The following is a 19,705-nucleotide window of genomic DNA, read 5'->3' on the forward strand; positions in this document are numbered from 1 at the left end:
AAGGAAGGATAGGGTGTTTGCCATTACTCTTCTGGCTTCAGATCCTAGAATAAAAAGAGTGTTCAAAGATGGATCCCTGAATGTTGAGAAGTAAAAATGCTTTTAAAGTTAATGTTGTTACTCATCATTTCTCTATTAGTAATCTCAAAAGGGTTTGTTTGTTTGTTTTAATTATGGAACTCATGTTATCACTGGATTCTAGTAAAATTACTGCTATCTGATGGATTCAAACCAGTCTTAACTGTGCACTGTCAGTGAGAGCTTCCTCTGTGGATGTGTACTATTGAAACCAGTAACAGCCTGCAGAATGGAATGATGTGCTATGTCATTATTTCAGATGCACAAAGATTGCAATTTGAAGTGGTTGTGTTGGTTTTTACTGTATGTTTCTCACATTGCAGTATAAAGACTGAAATTCAGAGGGGATATGCAGTAACAAAGAGAATGTGTTTTACATACAGTTCTAGGGTCATGGCTTGGTCTCTAACCAGTGACTAAGGTGGAATGTGCAGAGGCTGGAGTTGCAGGACCGCTCTCCATGCGTGGGAGCAGGGCTGTGCTGCCGTGCCCAGATACATAGCAACAAACAGCGCACAAAATATTGGAGCAGAGTGAAAGCACAGAGGTGGCCTTTGCTCTGCTGGCTGCCAAGCCCAGGCTCTTGGGGCCTGATGATAGGAAAGTTCTCCAGAGATGAGGCCATGCTGAGTGAGATAGCTCCTCTGTGGTGCCTGGGGAGAGACAGGGAACACGTACAGGCTCCATCTGATGTTTTCTCCTGGAACTGTGAAATGGAAGTCTATGTCTAAGAACTGAGGTGGTGTCGATGGGTTTGTGTGATCCTTCTTGACACCAGGGTACTCCAGCAGCCATTTTCATCACTTACCAATTGTATTTTAACATAAAAGGCTTTTTGAAGTGCAGTTGAAGTGTGGAGGAACAATACAAGTGAGCATGAGCAGGAGTATAACATTTGGGAGGAATTCAGCTCTGTGAGAGCCAGGCTGACCTGAAGAACCCTTCATGGGCAGTCCATGAGTGACTTCTGGTGTATCCATTGACTGTGATCCACTGCTGCTCTCCTTCCTTCCTTAGCCAGCGGCATCCTGGTAAATGTGGAGCACTACACTGGGCACTGTATCCCTGCTTTTGTGAGGGTGGCAGGAGGATTGCAGTAGCTGCTCTGCCATCTCCAGTGACATTTGACATTCCAACTATATGACTCCAGAACCAAAAACTCTCTTGTTCTCATCCAGTCAGAAGAAGGGGCTTTCTATTTAAATGTTGAACATTAAATTAAACATTAAGGGCCTGATTCTTCATTGCATTGTACTCCTTCCAGAATCAGTATTCAGACTGCATCTTTAAATATTGAATTTCTCCTGACAGGATGGAAGGTGATATGCAACTTCTGACACTGGGCTCCCATGCTGTTTCTTATGTCACAGGTGATGACAATCGCCAGAAACAGTGACTACCAGCAAGAGACTGCAATATCCACCTTAATTGCATTCTGTATTTTCAGATATAATTTACAGTTTTAAAGTGTTTAAAAAATGAGCATCCTGACATGAGTGCTCAGTATCCTGTAGTAAGCCACTGGGAACAGGAAAGTTTTCCTTTCAAGATTCAACAAAAACAGTCCCTTACTGTGTGACAGAAACAAGCTGCACCAAACCTGCCAATGATTCAGAATGTTTTTCTAAACTCAAACTGGGCTGCAGCCTAAAGTTTGCAGTGGAGATTCAAACCCTGCAGGGAAACACCAGAGGCTCAGGCCTTTCTCCCAGCATCCGTCATGGTGCCAGGTAGGGAACCAAATGAGTAGCAAAACACTCTCTGTACTAAAACAGCACAACAAATGGCTCCAGGGCACACAGAGAGGGGCCAATACGCAGCATTAATTAGCTTAAAACTAATTAGCAAAATATTGCTAAAAAAACTTAAGTGGCACAGTTGAGAGCAGGATGAGAGTTTGAACTCAGGAATATTAAAACCCTTGTGCAGTAGCTGTGAATTTGATGCACATTGGGAGGTTTCAGTGACAACCAGACCAGTTTTGACTGGAAAAGGAATACAGTATAAAATATAGCTTGCTATGGAATTAAATGTTTTGAATAAAATTTTTCCAGTAAATTCTGACCTAGACAAGACAGGGAAGAATCACACATTACCCTTTACTAGAATTAATCTCTTTAATTAAAAAAAGTTTAATAAACTTTTTTTTCTGAATTTAGCTGTGGGGTTTTTTTGGATGGAAATTGTCTTGAAGTGAATAATTCATTTTTTAAAATATTTTCATTATTCAAAAATTTTGGACAAATATTTATTAGATTAGATTCCAGCATATGGATCATGCATGAACTATTCTTAGTTTTACTTACCACATTCAATATTTAGTATGGCATCCTTGAGCTATGTGATGCCTCCCATAAGTCTCAAGTTTTAAAATATTTTCCCATTTTTCACTGTACTTCTGCTCTTGACCAGTCAGAAATGAAGAATGTGTTTATCATACTCAGCTAAACACGAGAATCTGTTCAGTCTTCTCTGTTTAGTCTGAGCACTAAGTAGAAATTTCTTGTGCCAGAAATTAAAGCAGGTTGAAAATCACAGAACAACCTGGGGAGGGATACATTTGTATGCCTTAAAACTGCCTAGGCAGCATGTAGAAGAATTTATTACCAATATAAATTATGTAAGTGGAAATTCAATGATAGTGATTGCGTAGACATAAGATGTTAGAGTGTGTCCGTATCAATCATTGCAAAAGGTCTTTAAGAAGGAGACAGTACAAAAATTTTCAAGATGGACACAATCAGTGGAGATGTCTAATCTAGGTCCTGGAAGAGGGAGTAGTGGACAAACAGAGCCCTCTGCTCAGCCAGCCCTGCCCACAGCCTCTGGAACCAGGCAGTGGTTGGGAATGTTTAATTCAGGGGAGTTTGTTTGTTCCATGGGCTGGCTGCCTTGGAGTCTGCTATTTCAGGTAGCCCTGGCACTTCTGGAACACTGTTAGCAATTAAAGTATGAACCAATATGTCTTTTAACACAATGCATTTATGTAAAAATTAATGAAACAATCTGCTTGCCCCCCAACAGCCACTTTTCTCAAACATTCTCATTGCCATAAGAGTGGTCATATACCTTCTACCAAACAAGTGATAGTTGCTGTCCAGTGTTGCTGGGTCTTCCTGAAAGCACTTTTATTTACAGATTTTTGTTTTTCTGGGAAGTAGTGGAATTCCTCAAGGAGCAACTGTTTCCTTTCTGTACAAAATCTGGAAAGCTATGAGCTACTCAAGTGCTTTGATTTTGCTACATGTTATAAATGCCCAAATGATGAGATCTGAAACAGTATTTACAGTGGAATATACTGAGAGCCACGATATTTAGATTCAAGAGCTCCATTTTATTTCTGTTGAAACTTGGAGAGCAACAGCTGTTTATACAGTTTGTATGTAGGGTAACACTTGGATTTAAATTACCTTCATTATTTGTACATTGAGTTTTTAGTTTACACTTAATCCTAAAAATTACAAATAAATATTTTTCTGTTCAAGTGTTATTTATTTAAACATGACATTTATCAAGTCTTCTGTGATAATGACAGAGAATTTTTATGCTATTTGGTAATTTTTAAGTAACATGATTTAAAATACATAGGTTAATAATTGTTTTTTAACCCTTAGGTTGCATTTTGGATGGATGAAATCTCCTGATGTGTCGTTCATGAAAACAGGCAAAGCATCTACCTAGTGCTACCACTGCCTGTTCCCTGTGACCTAAAACATTTTCTGAAAAAATAAAAAAAATTTGCAAAAATAAACAAAATAGTTGGCATTGACAAAGGCTGGGGTTTGCTTTTCTCCAAAGACTGTAAATCTCTTTACAAATAGTGCTGAAAATCTTGACCTCAAAGCATCTCTCCTTCAGAAGCCAAGCAGAGGTGGTTTTGCAGTTAGAAAACATTGGATGTATCTGTCAAATTACTGGAAAAAGTGAACAGATTGTGTTAATTGATGTTGATTCATGTTTGCCTCTGCAGACTTTCCAGATCCCTAGGACAAAAGCTGCTTGGCAAGTCTGAAGTCTCATCCTTCTTTTTGAAGACCTTGAGTGGTCTCTTCCCAGTTGTATTCAAGACTAAAACTATCTGTTATTTAGAGACCTGAGATAAAGACAGGAGTTGGTGATTCTGCTCCTTCTGTAGAATTGTCTTTTAATTTTTGTAATAAGGTTCTTTCTGCTCACTCTAGACACCTCAAGTGTCAGAAAAGTGACCATCTTCACTCAGGAAAAATTCTTGTCTCTGGCACTATTTAAGAAAAAGCTGGTATGTAAGGAACTAGTAAGAGTATAGTAACTTCCTTGGAACTTTGTCAGTCCCCTGAACAAATGTGGGATTAATACCCTACTAAATTATAAATGGCAAAATGGGATTGGTTGCACTTTCTTAAAATATCCCATCAAGTTAATTTCAAACAGTGATTTAAGTAAATTTGAAGTGTATATATGGTCTTGCTTCAAGTAGTGAGGGACTAGCAAAGGAAGGGGATGCTGCCAAAGTCATCTCATGAGAACATCTTCACACGGGACTCAGCTGGAGGTGGGTGTCTTTGGCTAAAATTAAACCAATTCCAAAGGTTAGGTTTAGGATTAAGGATGGCAGAGAAACAAAGCCTAGCATTCCATTTGGGGTGGGACTGCAATAAATCTGCCAAAGGAAAGAACAGTCTGCAGAAAGACTTCTCCCTGCAGAAATGCATCATGTGAGGCAGAGATGGGGATCTTGGGCTGACACCCAGACTGTACCTTGACCCCTAAAATAAAGGATTATGTTTAGGATTGGAGATGGCAGAGAGACTAACTTCTGGGATCATTTGGTGTGAGGATGCCAAAAGCATTGTCTGCCAAGAATTTGGAACTAGACCTAACTTCACATGGCTTGACCTAAGGTTTAGTTTATGCTAATGCCTAGGATTAGGATGATGAACAGAGGAGAGAGAAGGCTTAGGGCTGCAGGTCTACTCAGTTTGGCTGTAAATGGACAAAGAAGGGGATAAAGAAGGGGAAAACTGCAAAAAAAAAACTTATCCTCTGATAACTTCGTGCAGGACTGTTCTGTGGGATATTTGGGCTAAGGCTCAGTACCTGCACAGGCCTAAGGCTGGGGTTGGGTGGGAGACCAAGTGTGGAGCTGTAGCTGAAGTGGGAATGGGAAGAAGTAGGCAGTCTACAAGCAGACTTTTCCCTTTGGAAATTTTTCTTATGGAAGAGGACTGTGGGGCTTTCCGTGTGGCTCAGCCAATGCCTGGGGTTGCTGTTAGGGCTGGTAGAGAGGCAGAGCCTAGAGCTGCAGGGGATTGGGACTGCAAAGGGGCTGTCAAAAAGGAAGGGGCATTATGGAGGAGGGCTGCTCCTGCAAAAACTTTGAGACTTTGTGTGGGATTTAGAGTTCCGTTCCAACCTATATTATTCTGTGATTATGTATTTACTCTGGGAAACAATGCAAAATGAAAACCAAAAAATCTCTGTGGCTCCAAGTTTCAACACCAGAAAATTCAGGATTATTCTCCCATGGTCTTCTCAACATGAAAGAGTCAGATGCAGCACTGCATTGGCTGCTCTCCAGTCTAGTTGGGAGGTAAATTGTAATCCTCCTCCTGGAATCCAGCCCTCACCGCCAGTGCCCCCGACCCCTCTTCTCCTGAGAGCTGAAGTCAGCCAAGAGGAACCACAAACCCTGCAAAAGACTGACATTCACAAACCAGCTCTCCCACTTCTATACCTCAATATTTCCCTCATTTGCTGAATTTCCTTCTCAGCCCAGACAACTCCAGGCTAGACAAGTCTTTGCTGTGGCCAACCCTTGAACCCCTTTGGGTGCAGAGAAGACAAAGAGTATTTCCTGGCTCCAGCTTGCAAACAGCTGAGACTTCATCACACCAAAAACTCAGCTGTTGATGCTGAACATGTGATGCTTCCAGCACATGTGGGAGATATTGCCTGGGAACTGGGAATGACATGTCTTGAATGGCTGAGCCACCCCTCCTTGGGAAGGCTTTTGGGTGTCAGCTGACAGGTAGTTTTGTGGGGCCATTCAAGAAGTCAGTCTGGCATGTCAGACCTGTAAAATATTGATTTGTCAGCCAAATTTACCGCTCTCTTTCTGCAGGAATGCTATGTTAGCCCTTAGAAAACATCCTCTCTCATCAGTTTGCAGTGCTCTGTATAAATCAAGGAGTTTGTAGAGATAAGGTCCAGAGCATAGAATAAAATATTGCATTAAGTACTAAAATATTGCATTAAGTACTTAGTGCTATATTTTTAAGTGTTGACCATTTCAAGGGCCAATTTAAACAAGACAGGATTAAGCTGAGCTGTTTACCTTCCTAACACTGCTCACTATAGCATAATAAATGATGGGGCTGTAAGCCAAGGAAGGCGACTACAAGAATGTTTTGTTTAGACTACTACAATAGCCAATTCAACATCATGAGAGGAATGCAGGATGTTAGGAGTGATCTGAACTAGCAGAGCTACCATAAAAGTGATGAGTTACTGAAATGTCTGAAGATATTGAAGCTGTGCTACAGATTTGCCCAGAATCTCAATATTATTTAAAAGTTTTAGAACTGAGGAAGATATTATCTCTGTCTCCATTTTACTGTAGATTTTACATTTGTTTCTTATGGGTAGTTATTTAACTGTTTCCAATTTTACCACTGGCTAAATACTTTTTGAGAAGCTTCATTTTCCATACCACTGTTTTTCTTTCTGTAAAACAGCAACAGAGCTTCCTTTTTTGTCCCTGGAGTTTCCAGCTCTCTAACGTCTCTAGAGACCCTTCATTATATTCTTGTTCTATTGGCAGCAGGACCAGCAACTTCAGAAGCACAGGGAACAAAGCAAATTTAGCTTGTGAAAACACTCCTATCCAATGCAGTGAGAAAAATTCACCAAGATTCATTTTGCTGCAGGCCTAAGGAGGCTTGTGACTGGGGAGGTGGGATGAGAAGAGGAGAAGCCCCCTTTTGCTGCACAAAGAAGTGCACCTTTCTGCCAGAACCTACCTGCCTCCTTCATCATGCCAGAAGTTCACTTTCATACTATGTTCAAGCTCTGTCTTACTCTTTGATACGATTAATAATAATTGACAAAATTGAATTTACTTCCTATTTCTGATTTTTTCCCCTATTTTTAACTCCTACTCTGAAAGCAGGAATGGGGCTGTGGCAGGGAGGTGTGGAAATTAGAACTATACAACTTAACAGAGGTTTGATATAACTCTGTCCATGAAAAATTGAGATTATTTGGTCATAGCCTGTAAAAAAAAATTAATCCTAATTCAAATAACCTATGTCCAAAAGAAGGAGAAGAAATTTGAAATATTTGCATTTGAAATACTGAGGCAATTTGTAGGTAAGGATTTACCAAGACAAAGTATTAGAAAAAAACTTTATTCTGATTACTATTAAGTATAAACTTCTCCCAAGTTATGTCTTTATACTGTATGCATTCTTCATTGTCTTCACTAATTCTGGCTAATAAATGATGATGGGTTGGCTAAAATGAGTATAAAAAGATTGCTTATTTACACAGAACAGTTTTGAAGACCAAAGTCATTTAGGTCTAATCCTTAAAAATCTATTGTTTCTTTAGACTATCACTGAGCATCTCAGCTAAATATACTGCAATATTTTTTTTGGGGGGGGGAAGGTGGTGGGGAGAGAAACACCAGAGGCACTGAAGACTTTCAGTAAGACTGAGATTCTGAAGAAAATAAAGGCCAGGTCTTTAAAAATATTTGGTACTTTCTATTAATTTCTCTAAGAATGTGACTGGGGAGGAATTGAGATAGACTGGGAAATTGAAACTGACTGGGAAATTGAGATAGAAGGATAATCAAAAGTTTTATTCATGATGTCAAAATCTTCCTTCGAACTTTTTTGGGGGAATCACAGCAGTCATAGAAGAGAAAAGCAATGAATTCATAAATCTCCAGTTGCATATTCTTATAGGTGATACTGCAGGGGAGACCTGCCCAGTGGTAATTTCACTCTTTGCTTCATTTAGGATTTCTTGTAAAGCTTGTTTTCAATCATGCCTACAAGTGGAAAATAAAATAGTTGCTGTGGTTAAAGATTTACTGAGAGGTTAAAAAGTTGGTTTAATGGTATTTTAGGGTTTTGGTAACATTTTCTCATGTTTCACTTTTTCACCACAGATGTAACCAATTTATCCCTTTTCTACTTCTCAGACTAAAATCCAACCAACCAAAAAGACCCCCAAAAACCAAAAACAAACAAAAAACCCCAAACCATGTTTATTGTGCTGAACAACACCTTTAAACAGTGCCACTGATTACTTACCACTTCTTAAGTAAAACAAAATTAGAAGAACTTTTCTTATGGTATGATTGTTTTTTATGTCCATAGAAACTATGGAACCATGAGAAGTTTCACCCTTGGCTGAGAGCTTGATCTTTACAAAGAGCCATTTTCTGCTTCTGTGGGAATGTGTGTGTTGATAGATCTCTGAGAAGGTCATACAAACAACATATTGGATACGCATTTTTATGGTGCCTTAAATGTTTAAAAAATCAGACAAATTTGCATAATGTTTGGAAGTATTGTTTAAAAATCTCCTGTGATCTCTTTGTCGTGGCTATATGCTAAGTGTTCTGATTTGGTTTTAGAAGGTTTTCTGTATGGCATTAATTGTCATTCAACTTCCTAAAATGTTCCAGTGTTTATCTTCTGTACTGATGACAGAAATCTGACATTTCATACAAAGCTGGGCTAATAAGCAGCTTTTGAAATTATTAGACAAGCAGTACCACTGCAAGTACTGAACAATTTGAAATGGTGACTCAAATCAGCTTGCTCTGAGCCCTTTGAAATGAACAAGCACAGTGTTTGTGTGCTAAGGAGTCTCCTAAGGAGTTCTCTGTCCTTATCATAAATATTCATCCGTTCTAAGAGGCATTGCTTGAAGTGCTTTTAAACCATGTTTAGTATTCTAATAAAGGATACTCAGATAAGGTTCACACTGTGTTGTGTTGCTGCTCTACAAACCCATTGGAAGAGTGGGAGTCAATTCAAAGAAGAGTTCACCATTTAAACAGGCTAGAATAAAATAAGAAGATAAAAAGTGGGTACATGGGGACAGTAATTTGGTTGATCTCCATCAGACACAGTTGGGAATAAAATTCAGGCCAGGACTCTGAAATATAAGAATCCGAAATTAAGTAGAAACAGCACAGTTCTGTGAGACATATCTTGACTTCTTCCAGTAGGCTGAGTGAATAGAAATGGTGACTTATATTCAGGCTATTCCTCTTTGTTTAAAGACTTTGTAGCATTACAGCAGGCCTTTTAATTTTCTGCAACAGTGTAAAGGCATAAAACTGTGTGCAAAGCAGTTCTTTTATTCTTTTAGTGTTTGACATGCAAAAGGTATACTTGATGAAGGTCAGTTCTTTCTCCAAGTCTGAAGTCCCAGTACACTTTTCTGTCCTAAAATTACTGTCCTAGTCTTAATCTTTTTGGTATCTGTTAAGAATACTTGGCTAGCACCATTTATTTGTGAAAATAGTGAGGACCCTGCTCCCATAGACTGGTTTAATGTCTTTGCTACTTTGAGGGGCCTTCAAGAGATTTAAATTGGGTTACATACGTAGTACATGTATGTAATGCAAAGAAAATATTACAGTCCTATTTTTCTCAGCCTGGTGGATTAATATCACTTAGGAATACTTTATCCTACAATAGTCTTCTCCCTCTGGGCTGCAGCTGAGCTGAAATTGCTGGGGCTGATTCAGCCTGAAATGGTGGCTTTGCCCACTGAAGAATTTAAAACACAAGAGAAGAGCTGCACCATTTAACTCAGCAACAGTCTGGGCCAGAGAGTGCAGGAAGTTTTGATACCATGAAGCTCTCTGAATTTGTCCATGTCCATAGGTAATGCTCATTCCTGTCCTGTAAGCTGGCATACTGGTGTGGACTCATGGGAGATCATGTATGTAGCAATTCCGTTCTTTCTTGGCAAGAGTGGAAGTATTTTTAACTCCAAAAGAAAGTTCAAGTGCTGTGCAGGATCTTACACAATATTGGTGATTCCAAGTTTGCAGCCTAAGGTAGGAACCCAGTGCAAATAATATATCCATCCTGCTGTTGGTTCATACTGTGTTACAAGTCAGACACAAATATGGATTTTATTTCAGAATCAAGCAAATGGAACAGGGAAGGCATTGTTCAGGAAATAATTACAAACAAAAGGAGGCCTGGCTTTTGCAGAAGAAAAACACATTTGTATTTGAATTAATGATTTCTTGAATTAAGCGTGTGTTTCTTATGGCCAAGATATAGAAGATCTGGAATTTACTGCTATTTAAGTGCCAGTTCCCGAGGATGGCTGTAAACTGCTGTAACTTGCACAGCTAACTTTTAGTAAATGATGTCTTTGTTCTCATAAATCAATGCAGTTTTTTTATCTCTTGTAAATCTTATTCTGTCTCTCTTCCTTATCTTGTGGTTTTCTCATTTACCACCCATGACTTTTGCAATTCAACAGTTTTTAGCATGTCAGATTAATATAAATATGTAGAGTTTTTGTGGATTTCTAATTCTACTCCAGCTGCATCTGGTTTTATGCTGTGCTTACATACTTTGTTACCCGAGTACTAGTGCATGTGTATCCCAATCAATGATCTTGCAGAAGTGTTAAGACCTTTACCTCTTCTCGTTAAAGTCTAGAGTTTGCCTTTTTTCCATTTGTCTTCTGGTTTCAATCTTCAGTTTTCTGAAAAGGACTTTCATTTCAAATGAAAGAGGATGCTCCTGGGTATACATTTGACTGCAAGAGCTATGGTGTTTATTGGAGGAATTTTATAAATCTGGATGGACGTGTGAGATTTGGCAGCTCTGATCACAGGCAGAAAGGATCCCTAAAGTAAAGAACCAAATTCTGGTTAGCTATGTCTCCACTCCCTCTACTTTTCTTTTGCTTTTCTGAAACTGTCTAGACACTTACTGGAAGAAACTCTCATGGGGCAAATAAACTGTAAGTTCAGTGAACTATGGTGGGAAATTAATTTGGAATTCATCAGTAGAAATGCTGGTGTAATTCCATGAGAAACCTGGCTGTAAGAGTTAGTAATTTAATAAGTAAATCATCACATTACCATGTGGTTTGCATCAATCTAACCAATGTTGGAAAATTTGAAAGCCTCTCATTTAGCTGTTGATAAATTATAAATCAATTGTTGGTAGACGTTGTGAAAGTAATTGTTACAGAATTAATAGAATCAATAATAGTTTATGCTACTCACAGGATAAAAGGCTGCCTTTGCCAAATCAGTTACTGTATGGCATTTGCTATTCTCATGTATGGAAGTATTTTAAAATACAAATGCTTAACACAACAAAAACCTCCATGTCCAATTGCTATATTTACTCCATGAAAGAGAAGAGAGCTGGAAAATTGCATAAGCTGAAGCTGGTTTCTGTATTCCTGGGGATACTTTCAGTGGTGCCAAGTATTGATTGGATAACAGAAAGCAGGATTCTTCCTGCAGCCCTAAGGGATCCCTGGGACTTCTTTTCATTTTAGGTTTGTTTCCTTTCACATCAGCCATGAACATGGATGTTGAACCTTTTGTTGCCTTATTTTCCTTGCATCCTTCCTGATGGTCCAGAATTGGTTCCCTGCTTTTCTACGATCCACTCACACTGTTTTTTGCCTGCAGTGGTTCACTGGTTTTATGCTTTTAGATATTGACTAGAAATTGATCCATTATTGATTTCAAGTAACTGTCCTTTTACAGCATGACGTGCACCTTGACACAGGAGAAAGAAGAATGTACTGCAGGGAAGAAAAAAAAAGGTGTTTTGTGGAACAAATCAGAAGGTATTTCTAGGATAGGATAAAAATGCTGAAAATGGTAAGTCCTCCCGAATATGAAGCACATGAAATTACACCAAACATTACCAATTGTGAGAACACAGTAAATGTGGGGTTTTTTTGTTTGTCCTCATGTAAGAATGATTTGATAATGCTTTGATGAAAAAAGGAAAGAAACAGAAAAAGGTGTTGTAACGCGACTCCGTCCAGGTGCAGGAGTCATGGGGTTAACAAATTATGTTTCTGTATGATACTGTGTGATTTATACCTTTGAAATTTCCATTATAATGGATTATCAGTTTGCCATGAACACTGTAGTCTTTCTAACTTATTCTTACTGAGTGATAAATCTGCTCATAAATTTCTGAGATCTTTTTGCTTGACACTTTCTATGCCTGACATCAGCTACAATGTCCAGTCTTCAGACACCTGAGGCAAATAACATTCAGCTGTTTTGAAGGCAAAATTTGAGGCAAAATTAGAGTTTTCTTGTACTCCCAGTGACACTTCTGTGCTTTTGTAACTAGCACAGCTGCTGTTATAAATCTTGAAGTAGGATTGTTTCATCATTTTCAAACTGGAGTGAAAAACAAGCTGAAATTCAGAAATGTGAGTTCATTATTTCAAAAGCTGACATTTGCAAATGCACAATAGAATGTCCTTTCTCTTCTTTCTGTCTGGTTAAAAGAATAATTTAAGGTCTTACACATCAACAAACAGTGTAGTAATTAGGACCATCTGAGGCAGATGCAAGCAGTGTTTCCTCAAGACTTTAATTCAACATTCTCAAAGTACGTGCTTTAACTTAAGGTATGTTGATTGAAAATGTGTTGTTCAAAGGACAGTTTATTTTAAAATTCACATGCTTTTTTTTTTTAAGCCAAATATCTTTTTTCAGTGTTAGAACTCAAGAAAAGCAAATGCAATTATAGGGACTAATGCTGTGACACTGAAGCACACTGTACATATTCAGAAATAAAATACATGTGTTCAGTTTATCTTAATTCACTTCCACAATTAATTATGATAAACACATAAATAGTGCTGGGCTGTTTAAAGTCATTCTACAAATCTATTTCAGAAGTTCATTGAGATTATTTCCTAGAGTGTATATATACAAATATATCTTAATTTGAAAAGAGCTAGATAACTATATGAAGTAATTAACCTCTTTTGTACTTTTGTTGTTTTGTCTATGTTGTAACATGAAGTTTAATTAGTGTATCTGCTTCTTTGTTTAACTTTATTGCTTTTTATGGTAATGTGTATCTTTTTTTTTGGTAATGTGAATCTTACCAGTATCAGCAGAAGAAAATTTTTCCAAAACTAGAAAAATCACAAAAGACCTCAAGCATACACTTTACAAAAAAAAAAAAAAGTTGTCTCATCTTTTATGATAGATAAAATTTACATTGCTTCAGTTCAGGAGTATGAAGATACTTTGTGTGGGTCTTGTATTTTTCTTAAAAGTTAGAGAGCATAGCTTTTAAAACTATATTTTTTTTACAAGATGCAGCCAACATCTGAACAATCTGGAATCAGGTCTGTCTATCAGAAAAGTTTTCTGCCATCCATCATTATATACATTTTCATATATCCATTTTCACTAACAAACCTAAGCTTTGGCTGTTTTTAGATACTTATAAAAATAGCATGGATTTGGTAATACTAATTTTTCTCTTCTTCATGTAAAATGGAGGCACTATAATATTTGGAACCCCCCTTGAGTGCATGGTTTGACACAGCTTGACATTAATGTTTTGTTTCAGCACAGTAACATTATAAAACTGAAGCCAAGATCAGTAATAACATTTCTCCAGACCTCTTTTAAAATCAACCATATTTGGGATTATTTTTCTTTCATAAAATGTTTTACAATAATTTTGTTTTCCTGTCTTCCATGCCACTCTGTATGCATGCCCATGATACACGGCAGTCTTCTGCTGCGAAAGATTAAAATCTAAGATAGATCAGGTGGTGTATAAGAAAGGAATTTTTCATTTTAGGTTTACCACTATCACTAGGAAAGACAATATTGTTATGGAGACAGCTGCAGGGAAAGCTGACAACAGGACAGCATTGATCACTCTCTTAGGTTTGGGGATACTGTGGGTAAGGATATATTCTCACTATCAGCCAGCCTTGATGCAAAGCATTCTAGCTAAATATCAGTGGTCTATCTGTCCTTGTAAAGATGTTGTAACATAAACTCATGGTGCTTATTCCTCCTTTGGTAGTTCCATTTAGGATCATGGTGCTTTTATGGTAAATGTGATTCATGTACACGTGAAAGCTGAACTAACCAATGCTAGTAGCCCACCCTTCACAGGTGCAACAGAGCCTGAACAAGATTGATCCCTTATCCAAGCCTATTGCTCTCCTGCTTAGAATTTCCTAGAAAAGCTGGATGCAAAATTCACTCATTTAAGGAAAAAAAAAGGGGCGCATAAAATATGTCCAGCTCAGAAGAGGGCCCCCCTGAACTGTGGCATTAAAGTGCAGTGTGTGCTTCATTTTACATTGCTGATTTTATTTGAAATGCTTTTGTCAATTTGTTTCTTTACTTTTGGGGGTTTCACTCATAATCTGTATTAATAGAGACATGCTAATCACTTCTGGTCCCCATTTAAAGAAATTGCAAATAGCACATGCCCGATACCTGCCTGATACCCATCTCAGTTTGAACAAGGAAGAGGGGAATAACTGCTGGTGGCCATGAGTTAAAACTCTCCCAAGGAAAATAATGGCTTGGTTGCTGGTTTTACAGAGCATAAACTTTTTCTCATACTTCTTTTCATCTTCCTCTTGCAGACTGAGTTGTGTGTATGTCAAATGGTGCTCTTGGCCTGGTGTCTGAGAAATCTGCTGCTTCTGACGTATTTTCCCCAGGGAATTGCAAATGTTTGTGCTTGTCCTTTGGCAGCCCATGATCAGAATATTTTAATTGCCTCCTAACAGCTTTAAAATGGGACTGACTAGAGATGCCCCTTGCCTTTGCTTGGCTCCTTCTCCTGGAAGACAGTCTGAGTATTTTTGAGGTGCATTGGAAGTGACTTCCCCAGTCCTGGAGAGTTATATGTTTCGCTCATTGCTAAGGGCTATCCAAAGATGAATTCAAGTATAGAAATTCCCATTTGGAGATGTTGCTGAGAATTAAAAGAACAAAAGAATAATTATTCTCTTCTTTAATAATGCTGTATAAGCTTGAGTCTGGGCAGGGAGTCTCGGCAGATAAGCCAAGGTGTGAAGCACACACAACCCTGTCAGAATTTCCTGCCTGGATATTTGTATCTAGTGATATACAAATTAGACTACAATAACCATTCAGAGACTGGAAAAATTTACTCAATGGGGGAAAAACAAGAATGTTATTTAGAATGACTATGACAATTCTCCTCCTTGCCTAACAAACCTTAATTTGAAAGAGGGCATCAACATTGCTGTTACCTGCTCTGGTTGCGTGTCAAGCAATTCTGACAGGAGAATTCATTATAACTGGCAGTCAGTTGATTAGTTCAGAGTTTTCTTGGGGTTTAGTTTTTTTTATTTTATAAGGCTGTTATGATAAAGTTCTACTGTTGAGAAGGCTGTTTTGTCATCCAGGAAAGATTTCAAAAGTTACAGGCTGCACCAGGGGTGGAAAGGTCTTTATTACACTTCTTCTGTCTAGCCAAACTTGAAAACTAGACATGTTTGCTCACAGACTGAAGTTTATCAGGCAGAAAGAGTAATTAAATTTTAATTGTGTCAGCCAACTACCTTGAAATGAAGAGAAGTCACTGTGTGTTGCTCCAAGGAGAAAGAAGGAAATGATTAGTTATAATTATACTCAGTGTCCAAGAGAATTGCTTCACATCCCTTGCTTGAATCTGTTGCTAAGGGAGGAAAAAGATCTAAACAAAGGATCTCTGATCCTTTTCTTAATGTCTTAGAACTTCTTGAGTTCAGGATTCCCTTTGGGAGGTAGAAGAAACCAGATACTACTGAATCATAATATTTTAAGGATTGACAGAAGAACTGTTAGGTGGATGAGGAATTGGTTGCGTTGTTGCATCCACAGGGAGAACCGCTCACAGTCCTGATCAGGGACATCAGTGACAAGTGGTGTCCCTTAGGGGTCCATAATGGGACCAGTGCTATTTAATGTCTTCATTAATGACATAGACAGAGGGACTGAGTGCAATCTCATCAAATTTCCTGTGAAGACAGTCTCAGAGAAATGGGATTGTCAGCCTGGAGAAAGGAAGGCTGCAGAGAGAGCTTGTAGTGGCTTTTCAGTACGTAAAGGGGTTTTATAAGAAGGATGGGGAGACCCATTTGGGCCTCAAAGAGTAGGGCCCATTGCAGTAGGACAAAGAGGAAATTGCTTTAAAATAAAGATTTAGACTAGACAAAAGGAAGAAATTTTTTACAATGAATGTTGTGAAATAATCACACATGTTGCCCAGAGGGGTGGCAGATGCTCCATCCCTGGAAACATTCAAGGTCACATTGGATGGGGTTCTGAACAACCATATCTGATTGAAGATGTCCCTGCTCATTGAAGGGGTTTGTGCTACACAACCTTTGAAGGTCCCTCCAACCCAAACCACTCTGTGATTCCATGGGCTCTCAGCAACTGAGTGCAACCAACAAAGCTCTGTTAAAAATACACTCACAAGAAACTTGCTGATTTTATTTTAATTTAGAAACTGTTATCAAGAGGAGATCTCAAAATATTTGCATTGAAACCTTGGCTTGCAGTTTAATCTGGAAGTCTCTGCAGAAATCATTTGTAGAATGTCACACAGCATAAAGTAGGTGGTCCTTTGCTGAGAAAACAAAAGATAAAATACTCTAATGTTAAAATTTGGTTTAGGTGAAGCTGGCAAAGGTGGCTGTCATTGAAGTTATGTAATACATTCTTTATGAGACCTTTTCCATGCTATAATTTGAAAAGTGTGGACCTGATTTCTCCATGGATATCATCAGTCTTAGGCTCATTTTCTGGGCAAAGTTTCAGTAGACAAAAAATTCAAGGCAAAACACAGTCTACACAGTGGGTTTTCTTTAAAAAAAATTTGCAACCACCTTTATCAGGTGGTTAAAGAAGCTGGAGAGCCTGGAGTCAGGAACCTGTGTAAATCTGTAGTCTCTATGCAAGTTTGGCAGCAGCAGTCCCTGAAGATTCCATCTGTGCTGCCCATACTCTCGAGCTCAGGGGATCTGGGCTCAGTAGGGGTTTTCTTAATGTTTGACATCCAAATCTCCCTGTGGCTCCTGTGGTTTATCTGTTCTCCCTTCCCAGCATCTTTGTAGCTCTATTTTATTCGTATTGGATCATGTTCACTGATGTTGAGAAAGGCAGATGAGAGGGATTTACACCAGTGAAGCTGAATATTCATGGTATTCATGGCACTTTGGATATCAGGTTTTACTTACAGTGATACAGGGATAGAGGTCCGGAGTTTTTTGCAGGTAAAACCAGCAGGATTTGGAAATGATCCAAATGTGGGATTTGGAGGAAAGAAGAAAGAAAAAGAAAAAAGCAACCACAAAGCTTAATGAAAAAAAAAAGTGAATTTTTAAGTGATAAGAGTAAAGAGGATGGGCTGGATTCATTTTTTGTTGTGTTTGAAGGTGTGGTGTCACAACAGAGCAAAAGGCTGGAAGAGCCCAATTGGAAGGGGACAATCAGAGCTTGAAAGAAGGAACAAATTTTTAAGTCACTGATGTTCACAAGGTGAAGGTAAAGACACTCTTTTCAGTTTGTTGGCCTTCCAACCCCAGAGACAAGGTACTCTATTGAGCCCCACTTTGAAGAGATTACTGTGCTTTGTACAAATGCTCGGCTAGATAAAGCAAGAAGCTTGCAGACCTATGGGATTTGTTGTCAAAAACTGTATGCCTTTGATTTCCACAATAGGGATTTAAAGAGAAACTGAACAGGTGGTTGGAAGAGATACCTATTTGGGTAACTGAGAAGGAAAGCCCCAGGAAGCTTGGAAAATGCCCTAAATGGCTCTGATTGGAGGCCGAGAGGTTGTACTGGGTGAGGTGCACTCTTGACCTGCCAGTCATGTACTCTTAGGATGACAATTTTTGGAGCCCATGTTTCGTTCTTGCACAGTGTTAAGGTTCAGGAGCTTTAAGGAGGAAGGGAGAAGGCCATTTTGAAAGCTCCTGGGCTGCAGACAGAGCACAGCTGAGATATTGAACAGGATTAAAAGGGCTTCCAGGGAGCTGCTTGCTGACCCCTGGGTTACCTTCCTGTACAGTCTGGCACCTCTCTGTTGCACTTATACTTGCTGAGTGCAACTGGTTGGATTGCTTATTTATTCTCCTATATAACATTCCATGTCACATAGAAATCACCCTACATTATATTATCTTACAAGCCATGCCCCCAAAATATACATTGACTCTTTAATTTTAGAAGATAAGATTTCTCTCTAAAAATTAAAGTGTTTCTCCAGCTATTTCACTGACTCAGAACAAAAAAATCTGTGTATTGTTTAGATGTAATTAGCTGCAATAAATTACTGAGAAACGGCACAGTTTGTGGATTTATTTTGTAAAAAGACTGTTCTAATTTGATGTTAGATAATGACACTAATAATTTGGTAAATAATTTATATTTAGTCTCTCTTTTTGTAACAGTATCTCACTTTAAAATTATGTTTATATTTATAATTTTTTGTTACATTTTTACTTCTTGGCAATGTAGTAGGAGGGAGGAAGAGATAACTGCAGGACAAGAATAAGTTGTTCCTCCAGCTCTCTGTTTCCTTGCAAAGAAAAAGGCAGGAGACAGGTAAAGAAGTGACCTGGTGCTACATATTGTGAGTGATGGCACAGAGAAGAAGCTGTTGCAGTAGTTAACCCAGCAAAACACAGATGAAGTTCAGCCAAAAGCAGATGGCTAGTGGTCCTATAATCAATAAAGCTTTTATTTTCACTGTTTTTGGTCACCCCAAGTTAAATCACTCATATAAAATCTGCTTTCCTAATAGTTAACATCATTCTGGCCAGAACTTAATTAAACTTATCACAGGTTGTGGTGAAACATTTCTCTCACAACTACAACAGGTGTTCTGTATATTAGCTGTCTCCAAAAATTAGGCCTCCAAAATTTTGCCAAAGATAAATCACAATTTAACCAGACTAATGGTATCTCTTAATTAAAATATATGTGGCATATTTAAGAAAGGAATACCTGAAAGTAAGTATGGTAAGGAATTCTATTTAGGTGTTGGCAATTACTGTGTCTGAAAAGAAAAAAAAATGACAAGTGTTCATTTATCTTTTTTAATTATATGTAATTTGTAAACTTAAAATTGTTTCCACTTTTAAATTAGATCTCAACTACATATTACTTACATACCTGCAATTCAGAATGCTACTTGAAGTGGAATTGTTATGATTGATTTTCAAATTGTTATGAAGAGAGAAATTATAGGGGATGCGCTCAATTAAACTTCCATTTATTTTTCTTAGCTGAAATTTGAAACAAAAGATAGTCCCAGAAAATGCTTTATCGTGGATTCCTTTTGGCTGTGAAATACAGATGAACCAGAATTCATGGTGACTGGTGGAACACAACATTCACGAGTAGTTTAGTTCTTTTCTCCACTTTCACTTGTTTAAATTATGTCTGAGAAATTAATTCCTCAGAGATAACAGTCCATGTAATTTTATTCAAAATATGCCAACTAATACAATTTCCAGGCCAGCAGAATGAGCACAATAAGTATTTTACAGCTTTCAGTTTAAAGGCTATTGAAGTATATACAAGTCTTTCAAAGAGAATCCATTTGGC

At 38.2% G+C, this 19,705-nt stretch overlaps 1 long non-coding RNA gene across 5 annotated transcripts in view; it reads left to right on the forward strand.

Annotated features, from left to right (window-relative positions):
* LOC135298785 (uncharacterized) overlaps positions 1-6,056 on the forward strand; it is a 46,990-nt gene extending 40,934 nt beyond the window's left edge. For 3 of the 5 annotated variants that reach the window (XR_010360807.1, XR_010360804.1, XR_010360811.1), the window contains one exon: positions 3,693-6,056. This is a non-coding gene — a long non-coding RNA (uncharacterized LOC135298785). Of the gene's footprint in view, positions 1-1,389; positions 1,809-3,692 lie in introns of all 5 variants that reach the window. The other 2 variants (XR_010360809.1, XR_010360808.1) reach the window with 2 other exon arrangements.
* The last annotated feature ends 13,649 nt before the right edge of the window (positions 6,057-19,705 follow it).

Source organism: Passer domesticus, chromosome 4, assembly GCF_036417665.1.
Source record: "Passer domesticus isolate bPasDom1 chromosome 4, bPasDom1.hap1, whole genome shotgun sequence".
Taxonomy (NCBI): domain Eukaryota; kingdom Metazoa; phylum Chordata; class Aves; order Passeriformes; family Passeridae; genus Passer; species Passer domesticus.